Below are 14,361 nucleotides of genomic sequence, written 5' to 3' on the forward strand. Positions count from 1 at the left end.
GAAACAACATTTCAGACGTCACCAAAATGCTACGAGAAAAATCCAACAAATCAAAACATTCTACCACAATATGAGAGAAGACAAGGGAGACATTATAGTGACCTCATGAGTATATTCTTATCCGTAGCATGATTCTACATATGCAATGCCTGAGAGTACATTAGCAGTGGTGTCATTTGTTGACAATGCACAGCACAATGTTCCCATTAGGCACCTATACGTGCCAAGGTAAGGAATACTGTAATACATTAAGTTATTAAAAAAGAAATAGCTTTTTACCTTCACAAAGGGTAACCAGCCAATAAGTCTCGTCTATGGAAGAGCTACGGGATTTGCCAATATGTTTTAGCAATGTTGTACACCACCGTGGTCTGCTGTTCAGCATCGCTTAATATTAGGGGTATAAAGGAGAGTGGCATGGAGTGGTGTGTTGTAAAGTGAGTGTTATATAATGGAGTGGAGTGGAGTTGGAATGGTGTAGAGTGTTGTGAATTGAGTAGAATGTCAGAGTGAAAGGGCATAGAGCTGAGTGGAGTGAAGTAGAGTACCGTGGAGTAGATTGTCATAGAGGGGAGTGGCATAGAGTGTTGTGGTGTGGTATAGAACAGACTGGAGTGGCGTAGAGGGTACCGAGTAGAGTAAAGAAGCTTGGAGCGGAGTAGATTGACAGATTGGAGTTGTATAGAGTGGAGTAGTGGAAGGGAGTGGTGTATAGAGTGGAGTAGTGGAAGGGAGTGGAATGGGAGAGAGTGGAATTACACAGAGTGAAGTAGTGGAGTGGAGCAGAGTTGAGTAGTGTGTCATAAAATAGATTGGAGAAAACTGGCATGGAGTGGCATTGAGGGAGTTGCAAAGAGAGTAGTAGAGTGGAGTAGTGTTGTTGAGTAAAGTGGCATAGGGTAGAGTATAGTTTAATGGAGCGACCCTTGACCTTTTGTTAGGTCGCTCCCCACACCGCACAGCTCCACTTGTGTGCCCGTGCCCCAGCCTGCTGCCGCTGCCAGGGGTTCGAGGCCCCCCTGCTCCTGATCGTGGTTTGGTTTTCTCTCTTCATGGTAACCTGTGCTTTTTATGAATTCACCGTCAGTCTTTTGTGCGTTCTGTATATTCTGCTGTGCTTGTAAGTTCATTGTTGATCTTGCTCCCACCTTTTTTATATGTTCCCCCGAAAGTCTTTTAATGTTCTGTATATTCTGCTGTGCTTTGTAAGTTCACTGTTGATCTTGCTCCCCCCCTCCCAGCCCTCTCCATTGTTGCCCATTTCTTCTCTGTCCACCAGTTCCCGCCGCTGTGTCCCCTGCGGCCTGCCCCTCGCTCTCCCATTCGCCCGCCCCCACCTGCTCCTCCCTCCGAACTCCCCTTCTTATGGCGGCCACTGCGCGGCCGTGCCGCTGGCGCGCCGAAGGCATGCCAGTCTCAGCCCGTCCACGCCTAGACTGCGCCAAAACCCCTGGCCCCTGCGAACACCACGAGGCCCGACTCTGCTACGACCCCAGCACCCTCCACGCACTCATTACCGGACAATTACGCACCTGTTGCCTGGCCACCACTAAGCACACTCAAGGACCCTTCACCTGCTGGAACACAGCTACACCAGCATCCGTCCCGCCAAACCACCGACCAAGAAAGAACCCAACTACCTCAGATGCATCCTCAACACCCGCTCAGCCCTCTAACACGCCGTCGAACTCTGGGACCTACTCGACTCAACCACCCCAGATGTCGCATTCCTGACAGAGACCTGGATGAATCCCTCCTCGGCACCAGACATCGCCATAGCCATCCTGGACGGCTACAAGATCACCCACAAGGAACGCGCCAACGAAGTAGGAGGAATAGCCATCATCCAACAGGAACACCCTCAGAGTCTCAATCAGCTCCGATGAAACCCTCAGCACCGCCGAACACCTGCACTTCCAGATCCACACTGACCCCAACTCCACCCCTAGAGAAACCCTCGTCTACTGACCCCCCGCATCTCGACCACATTTCAGTGACTATCGCGGACTTCATCAGCACCCATGCCGTTGCCTCCACGGACTACATCCTCCTCGGGGACCTGAACTTCCACCTCGAGAACAACGACAACACCAACTCCTCCACCCTGATCGACAACCTAGCCAACGTCAGACTCAGACAACTCTTCACATCACCCACCCACTCCGCCGGACACACGCTCAACCCCATCTTCTCCGCACCCCCCCATGTCTCCGTCAACCACACCACCGGAATCCACTGAACCGTTAATCGTTGCATCCACTTCACCTTCCGGAAACCCACCTCGCACCACCGCTCCCAACAGATGCCTCACCGCTGCTGGGGCCAAGTCACTGAAGACCAGCTAACCACCACACTGCCCTGAGCACACCCCCGAGCCCACCGACAACAGCGCCCGCAACCTCAGACAGTGGATCGACGACTGCGCCAACACCCTCGCCTCGCTCAAGAAACCCGCCAACAGTCACACCAGCAAGAGAGCCAGCTGGTTCACTGAAGACCTCGGGGCCTCCAAGCAAACCTGCCGAAAGCTGGAGAAGAACTGGCTCCGCGAACGAACACCGGACAACTACATAGCCCACAAGAACGCCACCCGCAGACACCATCACCTCATCAGATCAGCCAAAAGGGCCTCCTTCAAAGACTGCCTAGACAACAACACACACAACAGAAAAGAGCTCTTCAACATAGAGAAGGAACTCTCCAACCCCAGCTCCAACACAAACGACATCCCACCATCGCAAGACCTATGCGACTCACTAGCCACCTTCTTCCATCGCAAGATCACAGACATCCATGACAGCTTCACCAACATGTCTGCCACGACAACCACTGAAACCCCCACCCCCACGAACACCATCCGCACCAACCGCCTACTCTCCTGGACCGACATCAACGACAACTACATTATCAAGGTCATGAACACCATTCACTCCGGATCTCCGTCAGACCCCTGTCCACACCACATCTTCAACAAACCCAGCACCGCCATTGCACACCATCTCCGGAAAGTCATCAACATCTCCTTAGAGACAGCAACCTTCCCGGAGAGCTGGAAGCACGCCGAGATTAACGCCTTACTCAAGAAACTCAAGGCGGACCCAGGGACCTCAAGAACTTCCAGCCCATCTCCCTGCTCCCATTCCCGGTGAAGGCCATTGAGAAAACCATCAACAAACAACTGACCCGCTACCTCGAAGAAAACAGCATCCTGGACCCATCACAGTCCGGTTTCCGCAGTAACGAAACGGTCCTCATCCCAGCCACAGATTACATCAGCACCCTGCTAGACAACAGAGAAACCGCGGCCCTCATCCTCCTGCGACACGGTCTGCCAACGCACAATACGAACACGCCTCCTTGACGCCGGGATCCAAGAGAAGGCCCTGGACTGGACCACCTCCTTCCTCACCAGCAGAACACAGAGCGTCCACCTTCCCCCCCCCCTTCCGATCCGAAGCCATCGAGATCATCTGCGGCATACGCCAGGGCTCATCCTTCAGCCCGACGCTGTTCAACATCTACATAGCACCGCTCGCTCACGTCACCCGACTGCACGACCTCAACATCAACTCCTATGCCGACGACACCCAGCTGATCCTCTCCCTCACCTAAGACCCCCACACCACCAAAACCAACCTCCACGAAGGAATGAAGGCTGTCGCCGAATGGATGAGGGACAGCCGACTGAAGCTGAACTCTAACACAGAAGTCCTCATCCTCAGATCCACCCCCTCAGCCTGGAACAACTGCTGGTGGACGACGGCACTGGGGACAGCTCCTACACCCACCGACCACGCATGCTACCTAGGGTTCATCCTCGACTCCACCTTCTCCATGACCAAGTAGATCAACGCCGTCTCTTCCTCCTGCTTCAACACCCTACGCATGCTCCGCAAGATCTACAGGAACAGCCCACCGAAACAAGAAAAAAGTTCACCCTTGGCCAAACTCCTGAAACAGCTTCAACACATCCAGATCATCCCTCGCCACAGCCACATCACACCTGAGAGTCCTGCACTGCCTACCTATCAACAAGAGGATAGCCTTCAAACTCCGCACCCAGGCACACAAGGCACTCCACAACACCGGACCAGAATACCTCAACAGCCGACTCAGCTTCTACACCCCCACCCGCCAGCTCCGCTCCGTCGACCTCGCCCTGGCCACAGTCCCCCGCACCCGAAAAGCGACCTCCAGCAGCAGATCATTCTCCCACCTCGCCACCAAGACCTGGAACACCCTCCCCATCCACCTACGGCAGACCCAAGACCTGCTGTCCTACTGAAGACTCCTCAAAACCTGGCTCTTCAAGCAGTAGCAGCACCCCCTCCCCCCAGCGCCCTGAGACCCTCACGGGTAAGTAGTGCGTTTTCAAATGCTACGATTGATTGATTGATTGATTGATTGAATGGAGCACAGCACCATAGAGTGTAATGTCAGAGTGGAGTGTCGTACAGAGATGTGGCGTAAAGTACAGTTGTGCAGAGTAGACTGGAGTAGAGTGTAGTGGAGTAGAGTACATTGGCTTTGTGTAAAGTGGTTTATGCTGTATTGGCGTAGAGTGTCGTGACTTAGAGTACAGTGGTGTAGAGTAGATTGCAATGGCGTAGAGTTCAATGGCATAAAATGGAGTGGCGTAGAGTGGCATAGATTGCAGTGGTGTAGAGTGCTGTAGTGTGGAGTAGACTGTTTCAGAGCAGAGTGAAGTGGCGTAGAGTGCAGTGGCGCAGGGTGGAGTGGAGTGTGGCAGGGTAGAGTACAGTGGTGGAGAGTAGAGTGGTTTAGAGTAGAGTGGTTTAGAGTGCAGTGGCGCAGAGTCAAGTGGCGCAGAGTCAAGTGGCGCAGAGTCAAGTGGCGCAGAGTCAAGTGGCGCAGAGTCAAGTGGCGCAGAGTAGAGTATAGTGGCGTAGAGTGCAGTGTTGCAGAGTAGATGGGGTAGAGTGCAGTGGCATAGAGCACACTGGTTTTGAGTAAAACAGTGTAGAGTGTTTTGGTGTAGAGCGCAGTGGCGGAGAGTAGAGAGGTGTACAGTAGAGAGGTGCAGTGAAGAATGCAGTGGCATTGAGTGGTGCATCATAGAGTGCACTGGCGAAGAGTGCACTTGCATAGAGTAGAGTGGTTTACAGGAGAGAGGCATAGAGTGCAGTGTCAGTGTGCAGTGGAGCAAAGCGGATTAGGGTGACAGAGCGCATTAGTGTAGAGTGCACTTGAGTGCTGTAGAGAGGTGTAGAGTGAGGTGGCGCAGAGAGGTGGCGCAGAGTGAGGTAGCGCAGAGTGAAGTGGCGCAGAGTGAAGTGGCGCAGAGTGAAGTGGCGCAGAGTGAAGTGGCGCAGAGTGAAGTGGCGCAGAGTGAAGTGGTGCAAAGTAGAGAGGTGCAATTGAGAGTGGAGTACAGTTCAGGGGCAGAGAATGCAGTGTTGCAGAATAGAGTGTTGTGGAGTACAGTTGCGTAGAGTGCAGTTGCGTAGAGTGTTACACTGTAGAATATAGAGGCATACAGTGCAGTGATGCAGAGTAGATTGGCAGAGTGCAGTGGCATAGAATGCATTGGTTTTGTAGAAAGTGGGGTAGAGTGCATTGGAGTAGAGCGCAGTGGTGTAGAGTGAAGTGGTGTAGAGCAGCACAGGGTAGATTGTAGTGCTGTAAAGTGGAATGGCGTAGAATGAAATGGCGCAGAGTGGAAAAGAGTGGCGTAGAGTGCTGTGGCACAGAGTAAAGTGTCACAGAGTGCAGTAGAGTGGTGCAGAGTGGGGTGGTGCAGAGTGGGGTGGTGCAGAGTGGGGTGGTGCAGAGTGGGGTGGTGCAGAGTGAGGTGGTAAAGAGTGGAGTGGAGTGATGCAGAGCAGAGAGGCGAAGAGTGTAGTCGCATATAGTGCATTGGCGTAGAGTGGGGCATTGGCAGATAGTGCAGTGTTGCAGAGCGGACTGCCGTAGAGTGCACTGGTGTATAGTAGAGTGGCGTAGAGTGCATTGGCATGGAGTGCAGTGGCGTAAGGTAGAGTGGTGCAGTGTAGATGGACGTAGAGAGCAGTAATAACGTAGAGTACAGTGGCGAAGAGTACAATGGCATAGAGTGCAACTGGCTTAGAGTGAAGTGGCACAGAGTGTTGCAGAATCCAGGGTCATAGAGTAGAGTGGTGCAGAGTAAAGGACAATGGTGGAGAGTGCTGTGGTGCAGAGAGTCGGGTGCAGTGGCATAGAGCAGATTTTTGAAGAGTAGAGTAGTGAACGTCAGAGTGCATAGCATAGCATAGAGTGCAGTGGTGCAGAGTAAATTAAAGAATAGATGCGCTGGCGTAGAGTGGAGTGAGTCATAGTGAAGTGCATTGGCATAGAGTGGAGTGGTAAGAAAAAAGAGGAACCCCTTGAGTTAGTCAAGGGAAGTGGGGTGTTGGACCCAGAAATTAGACTAGTTCCCTTGAGACATATACAGGATAAGCTAAAACTTAGCTTTAAAGCAACCAACGATAAAATCCTGAACTAATACAATTCTAAACATAAGGTACACATCAATTTATTAAAGTAACAGAAATAAAAACAGTTTACATTTATACATCATATAATTACGAAGAAACAATTAAAATTTCAACTAATAATACAATCTATTGTGACCTGCACAGTGCAACAGACAGACAAAAATTAGCTGTAAAACATAAAAAATTGTAAAATACAAGTGGCACATTCAATACTACAATTTCATCACTCCCTAGTTTTACGGCCACAAATTTGAAGGAGATCAATCAAGTTCCATCTCTAAAATCGAGTGGAGAAGTTTCCTCGAGCGGAAATACAATCTCCCCTCCTAAAGCGGATCAATCACGCTGCTTCTGGGGGTTCTGGTTCGAACCAGAACCCCCAGAAGCAGCGTGATTGATCCGCTTTAGGAGGGGAGATTGTATTCCCGCTCGAGGAAACTGCTAGAGCACTCCACCTTAAAAATCAGCTTTACCTGACAGCGAAAGACGTGTTAAGCGCCCATCATTTTCCAGCAAAACCTCGCTAACGTAAACGTTCTTCTTTCCATATTGGAGAAGATTCTCCACTCGATTTTAGAGATGGAACTTGATTGATCTCCTTCAGGAACCATTTTAATCTGTACAACGCCGTAATCTATAAAGTGACATCATTCAACATTCTGAAGAGATTATACTGGAATTTATCCTATTTTACTTCTTAAAAACGTGGTAGAGAACAGACCCATCAGCTTATCGCATCGCACAGAAATACACCAGGGAATTGTACAGACCATGAAACAAGACAGACATCGAACTTTAGTCTTGATAAAGGTGGAACATATTCGCTTCAGTACCACCAAAACGCGTCGACGCCAAACTCCTGTACAATTCAAGTCCTCTCCTCCCCTGTTGATATACAAATTTGTGGCCATAAAACTAGGGAGTGATGAAATTGTAGTATTGAATGTACCACTTGTATTTTACAATTTGTTATGTTTTACAACAAACTTTTGTCTGTCTGTTGCATTGTGCAGGTCACAGTAGATTGTATTATTAGTTGAAATTTTAATTGTTTCTTCGTAATTGTATGATGTATAAATGTAAACTGTTTTTATTTCTGTTACTTTAATAAATTGATGTGTACCTTATGTTTAGAATTGTATTAGTTCATGATTTTATCGTCGCTTGCTTTAAAGCTAAGTTTTAGCTTATCCTGTATATGTCTCAAGGGAACTAGTCTAATTTATAGAGTGGAGTGGGGCAGAGTGGAGTGGTGTAGAGTGCAGTGGCAAAAAGTTAAGTGATGCATAATAGACCAGTGTGGAATAGAGAGAATTGACAGAGCAGAGCAGTATAGAATTGAGTGATGCAGAGTCGAGTGCAGTGAAACAGTGTGGAGTGGAGTAGTGTGAAATTGAATTGTGCAGGGTTCAGTGTAGTGGCGTGGAGCATAGTAGAGTGGAATAGGGTAAGGTGGAGTATGCATGGTGTGGTAGCTTATTGCCATTACAGTCAACACTTATTCAATTGAAATGACCATTATATTTGTAGAGACATACAGTTTTTCTGATGAAAGTATAAAGCGAACAAACGATAATGTGTGGCAATGTCATTATATATAATTGTATTAAAATAACTGTTTCGACCACACTTCAAAATTAACTAAAAAATGCGCTTCATTTGGGATGTTATAATTCTACTATATTCTAAAATATCTGTACAGTCCATTGACAGACATGTAAATTTTGTTGTGCGCTAGGAAAAAAACAACATCCTACAGCTTTACAACCAGCACACCTTTAGTAGCCAGCATGATTGTCACATAAATCCTCTCACTTTGAAGTCAGAGAAAAGAGTAAACACCAAGCTCCCTGGAAGGCAAAGCCTCACATTTTACCTTTGTCTTTGACAGCATAGCAAATGTGACAAGATAAGTACAAGATTTAAAGGCCTGTTTAAAGCAATCCAGTTCTGGTGGAAGAATACAGAAAATAAAATGTGGGCAAGGGAACAGACTAACTCAAGCTGGACAGCCTAGAAAAAATAGAGCCAGCAAATAGAAAGCAAGTTAACCTGAGTTACAAACCACTAAGCAACGGGTGGAATGCACTTCCAAGGAAGCTTTCCGAAATTCCCCAAGATTACTGTCTGGTAGGCTTCGATGTAAAATGTGAGGGATCACTATTGCCTCTACTTGAAAAACCTACCTTACACTGACACAGGTATCTTTCCCTAGGGTTGGGTAATTTTAAATTATGTAAATGTAAAGGCTACGGGTTGTGGACTGAGACTAAAAGGTAAGAAGGCAATACAAAGAGATACACACTTAAAGAGTTCATGAACTGCAACAGTACTGATTTAATGTATTTTATTAAGTGCCCCTGTAATTTGGCTGATGTGGGACAGTCAAGACATAAAATAAAGGCGAGAATCCTGTAACACAGTAGCCGGGTCCACTATGAGGTAGATGGAGTGCCACCAGTGGCCAATTCATCCAGGACACAGCATGGATGACATGAGATGGTTAGTAATTGAGAAGATCAACAGGAACCTCAAGGGAGTGATGTTATAATAACTCCCAACATCAAAGAATATAAATTTGTTAATGTGTTCAACAATGTTAATAACAGACTAAATGAGTCTGAGGAGATGGACAAAAAGACATGGTTCATATGTCAACACGTGAATGAGTGTTTTCTGAATGTGCATGGATTCAGAATCCATTAATTGGAGAATATGTGACATACTTAAGGCTAGCACATTTTGAGAGTGAGTTTTAGAAATGTAAATGCTATCTCGTTTGATCAAAGCCCAATGCTATCTTGTATCCTCCTCTCCACAAGCACGCATATGCATGTCAATTACTCAGACTGCCACATTTGACAGATAGATAGGATCCTCAGTGAAGTAGCTCAGGATGCTACATTGTATATTACTCTCAATGTGCACACTGATGCACGTAGAGTAACCCTGCTCAATTTAGATCTGGTTCGTTTGCATGTTCGGCAATGTCTGCAGTGGTGCAAATTTAAAACGCAGGGTTAAATCTTACCTGCCATCTAGAATTGAATTTACCAAATCCATTAGGTATGCTTCTGGTGGTTTTACAAATTAGCATTTCCATTTTTCCAGAATAAATTTAATGAATTTGAAGGAGATTGATTAAGGGTGCATCCATTGCTGCATGACATAGGGGGGAGTTATTTTATTCACCCTTTCCTTTCATCTCATCTCAAAATCAACAATGAAGATTCATCAAACCAAAGTTGGCATTCAGCGTCTTATTGATACATTTCCAGCTATTGAATAAAAATAAAGTCATGACGGTCAAAAAGAATACAGAATAAGCTATGTGGGTTTCTACACGACCAACAGCTGGAATCAGTAAAAAAGTATAAATACCTTGGTGTCCTATTTGATGACAAAAGCGCCTTATGCTCACATAAGCAGCAGCTTCAAAGGAAAGGCAGCACTCTAACTATGGCCTTTCAAACTCTAATGAGATTAATGGGAGGGCCCAGCCTAGCAGCGTTGTTAAAGGTCATTGCTGCTAAACTACTTCCTACTTCAAGTTATGCAGTTATCTTAGAGGCAACATTTTAAAAACGTAGACTCCTTTTCAATCTCCCTGCCAAGATCCCTGCCCATATTCGGATGGAGTTTGGATTGCCAGAAGAGGGCATATACCAAAACCTGGCAGAAACTGAAGACGTCAATAGACAGAACTTTACATCAAGCTCTTTAGACTGAAATACTGAAATGTCAAGATGCAGGAGCAAGATTATATGTATCTAGACTGTCATCTATATCTTTGGCATGCGCACACTTTGGGACCTAACAGTTTCCGATAGGAATTTTAAAAATGACACAATGAAAAAATTATCAGTAGTTGACAAAGCGGCTCTAACAAATAAGATCTCATGGCTGGATGATTATAAATGGTTATAAAACTCTCAAACCACATCTTTATCTGGAGGCTGGATGGTTGCTGCACTTAACAGATTTATGAGGTTTCGCTTCGGCCATCCCCCTGCTCTTGCGCACACCCTGCCCAGGCTTCAGAACGAAGACTCACACTTGTGTATGCTATGCAGGTCGGATGAGAAGGACATTGTTCACTTCGTGTGTATTTGACCTAAGCAACTAAGGAAAAGGAGAGCTGTTATAAGAGTGCCCTTTAATCAGCAAGGCATATAATCATGTGGACAGGCTCTCACTACTTGTTTCAATACTACGGACACGATCTTGAATTCAATCAATCAATCAATCAAGCATTTATATAGCGCACTACTCACCCGGAGAGTCTCAAGGCGCTTGGGGAGGGGGGGTCCGCTACTGCTCGAACAGCCAGGTCTTGATCTGCTTCCTGAAGGCGAGGTGGTCTTGGGTCAGGCGGAGGCGGGTCGGGAGGGAGTTCCAGGTCTTGGCGGCCAGGTAGGAGAAGGACCTTCCTCCTGTGGTGGCTCTTCGGATGCGGCGGACGGTGGCGAAGGCGTGGCTGGTCGATCAAAGTTGGCGTGTGGGAGTGTAGAAGTTGAGGCGGCTGTTGAGGTATCTTGGGCCTCGGTTGTGTAGGGCTTTGTGTGCGTGGGTGAGGAGACGGAAGGTGATTCTCTTGTTGATCGGGAGCCAGTGCAGGTCTCTCAGGTGTCCGGAGATGTGGCTGTGTCGGGGGATGTCGAGGATGAGTCTTGCTGAGGCGTTCTGGATCCGCTGGTGTCTCTTCTGGAGTTTGGCGGCGGTTCTGGCGTAGAGGGAGTTGCCGTAGTCCAGTCGGCTGGTGACGAGGGCCTAGGTGACAGTCTTCCTGGTCTCGGTGGGGATCCACCGGAAGATCTTACGTAGCATGCGCAGGATGTTGAAGCACGACGAGGAGACGGCGTTGACTTGTCTGGTCATGGAGAGGGAGGAGTCCAGGATGAAGGCCAGTTTGTGTGCGTGGTCTGTGGGTTTGGGTGCGCTGCCCAGGGCCGGGGGCCACCAGGAGTCGTCCCAGGCGGAGGGTGATGATCCCAGGATGAGGAGTTCCGTCTTATCTGAGTTCAGTTTCAGGCGGCTGCTCATCATCCACTCGGCTACGTCTTTCATCCCTTCGTGTACGTTGGTTCTGGCGGTGGCGAGGTCGTTGGTGAGGGAGAGGATCAGCTGGGTGTCGTCGGCGTAAGAGATGATGTTGAGGTTGTGTTGGTGTGCGATGGCCGCGAGGGAGCTCATGTAGACGTTGAAGAGGGTGGGGCTGAGTGATGATCCTTGTGGTACTCCGCAGATGACTTCGGTGACCTCGGATCTGAACGGGGGAGGCGGACTCTCTGTGTCCTACCGGCGAGGAAGGAGATGATCCATTCTAGTGCCTTCTCTTGGATTCCGACGTTGCTGAGGCGCTGCACTAGGGTGCGGTGGCAGACAGTGTCGAATGCCGCGGAGAGGTCCAGGAGGATGAGGGCCGCTGTTTCCCCGTTGTCCAGCAGGGCTCGGATGTCATCAGTGGCTGCGATGAGGGCGGTCTCGGTGCTGTGGTTGGCCCGGAAGCCAGACTGCCAGAGGTCGAGGGATCGTTTGTCTCGAGGAAGGCGGCCAGCTCCTTGTTGACGGTCTTCTCGGTGACTTTGGCCGGAAACGGGAGGAGCGAGATGGGGCGGTAGTTTTTGAGTTCGGTGGGGTCTGCTGACGGTTTCTTCAGGAGAGCGCTGAGTTCGGCGTGCTTCCAGCTCTCCGGGAAGGTAGCGGTGTCGAAGGAGGTGTTGATGATGTCCCGCAGGTGGGGTGCGATGACAGCGTCGGCTTTGTTGAAGACGTGGTGAGGGCAGGGGTCGGTTGGGGATCCGGAGTGGATGGAGTTCATCGTGCGGATGGTGTCTTCGGTGGTGGTTGGGGTCCAGGCGCGGAGGGTGGCGGTGGGGGGCGTTGGTGCGGTCGTAGGGTGCGTCCGTTGCGAGCTGAAGCTGTTGTGTATGTTTGCGATCTTGTTGTGGAAGTAGGAGGCGAGGGAGTTGCAGAGGTCTTGTGATGGGGTGATGTCGTTGTTTCCGGCGTTGGGGTTGGAGAGCAATTTGACGATGTTGAAGAGTTCCTTGCTGTTGTGTGCGTTGTTGTCCAGTCGTTCCTTGAATGCGGTTTTCTTGGTGGTCTGGATCAGTTGGTGGTGCTTTCGGGTTGCAAGCTTGAGGATGGTCATGTTGTCTGGTGTAGGGTCTCTGCGCCAGGCTCGCTCAAGGGCCCGGCAGTTCTTCTTGGAGCTCTTGAGTTCGTCGGTGAACCATGGTGCTTTCTTTCTGCCGGGTCTGCTGGGTGGGGTGCTCAGTGGGGCGAGGTCATCTGAGCAGTTGCTGATCCACTTCGTGAGGTTGTTGGCGGCCTGGCTGGGGTTCGATGAGCTGGCGGGGGGGTCTTGGCTCAGAGCTGCGGCGAGCTGGTCGGCTGTGATCTTGTTCCAGCTTCTGCGTGCGACCTGTTGCTGGTGGTGGTGGATAGTGTTCTTTCTGAAGCTGAAGTGGACGCAGCTGTGGTCCGTCCAGTGGAGTCCGGTCGTGTGGCTGAAGGCGATGTGCTTGCTGGATGAGAAGATGGGGTCGAGTGTGTGTCCGGCAAAGTGGGTGTGGGAGGTCACCAGCTGCTTGAGACCGAGGTTGTCGAGGTTGTCCAGCAGGGTGGTGGTGTTACGGTCGTTGTTGTTCTCCAGGTGAAAGTTGAGGTCCCCGAGGAGGATGTAGTCGGCGGAGGGGAGGGCGTGCGGGCTGATGAAGTCGGCGATGTCTTCGCTGAATTGTGTGCGTGGTCCCGGGGGGTCTGTAGATGAGGGTGCCTCTGAGGGTGGTCAGCTGTCTTACTAAATTTCTTAATAAGATCCAATCAAAAACTTAAAGACTCTGCAACGCCCTCAGGTGTGTAAATAACTCCTGCACCCTTCTCTCAAAGTGCATTCAGTTTGAATATTGACGCTGTGTAAAATATTTTATACTTTCTGCACATTTTAAGCAAATTGTCACTGTATGCAGAGATTTTAATTAATGTTATGCATAATAAATTAATTTTTAATATAGATTCATCAACTTATTTAATAATCATTTTTCAGGGGTGATTTATAGAGCCTTCCAATATGATTAGCTGTTTAATTTGAATCTCATGATTTGAGGTGAACCCTTCTCCCAAAAGGACTCACTTTACAGATTTACTGCACATTGGGGTTGACATCTCTTGTTTATACTGTATTTTCACAGGGTCCCATCTCCTCTTTCAGTCTTATTAAAGGCCCAGCTAGATGCATACTATTGCCACTCTTTCTCCATGAGTTGTACCATAGACATCATTTTGACTATGGCACTTCCCCAAATGGAGAAATATTATATTATACTCAGTCTTCGCTGAAAACAAAAACATGTTTCAATTGTTTTTAGAAGTGTGGTTTGTACGTACTCTCACTATACACAAGCACTGCATAGTTCTTCACTATATGCAATTGATACAGAACTCTCTGTATGTAAAATGTTGTTTATGAAGTGACCGTCACTATTGTAGACAATATACCTTGCACCCAGCTGGGTGTGCAAGTATTTGATGTCTATGTGCAAATTCTTTGTGTAGTGATTGATTCACTGATGTGAAAATTTGCCTCAGTCTCCATCTATAGTTTTGCAAACAAACAAAGAAATCCAACAGAACCAATGTTTTAGGTAATGCTCTGAAGAAGGAAATTAAATATTTAATAGCACAAAAGTGGAGAAGTGTGGCTCAATGGTTAGAGCGGCAGACCCTGATGCAGAAGTCTGGCCCGGGACCAGGGTTTAATTCCCGCCTCGGCGGGTCTTGGGCTCAATTTCCTCGGACCTGTTAATTCTAGCCTCGGTGCCTATTCTAATCATGGGTCCCACTCTGCAACTCTGGGTAATAGCTTGCTTAATCTCCACAA

General features: G+C 48.5%; 1 protein-coding gene across 1 annotated transcript in view; it reads right to left on the bottom strand.

Moving 5' to 3' along the window:
• The window catches only part of ANKRD26 (ankyrin repeat domain 26), a 969,942-nt gene that overhangs the window by 604,892 nt on the left and 350,689 nt on the right, over window positions 1-14,361 (bottom strand). The window lies entirely within an intron of this gene.

The sequence above is a fragment of the Lissotriton vulgaris genome, chromosome 1_1 (assembly GCF_964263255.1).
Source record: "Lissotriton vulgaris chromosome 1_1, aLisVul1.2, whole genome shotgun sequence".
In the NCBI taxonomy this organism is placed as follows: Eukaryota; Metazoa; Chordata; class Amphibia; order Caudata; family Salamandridae; genus Lissotriton; species Lissotriton vulgaris.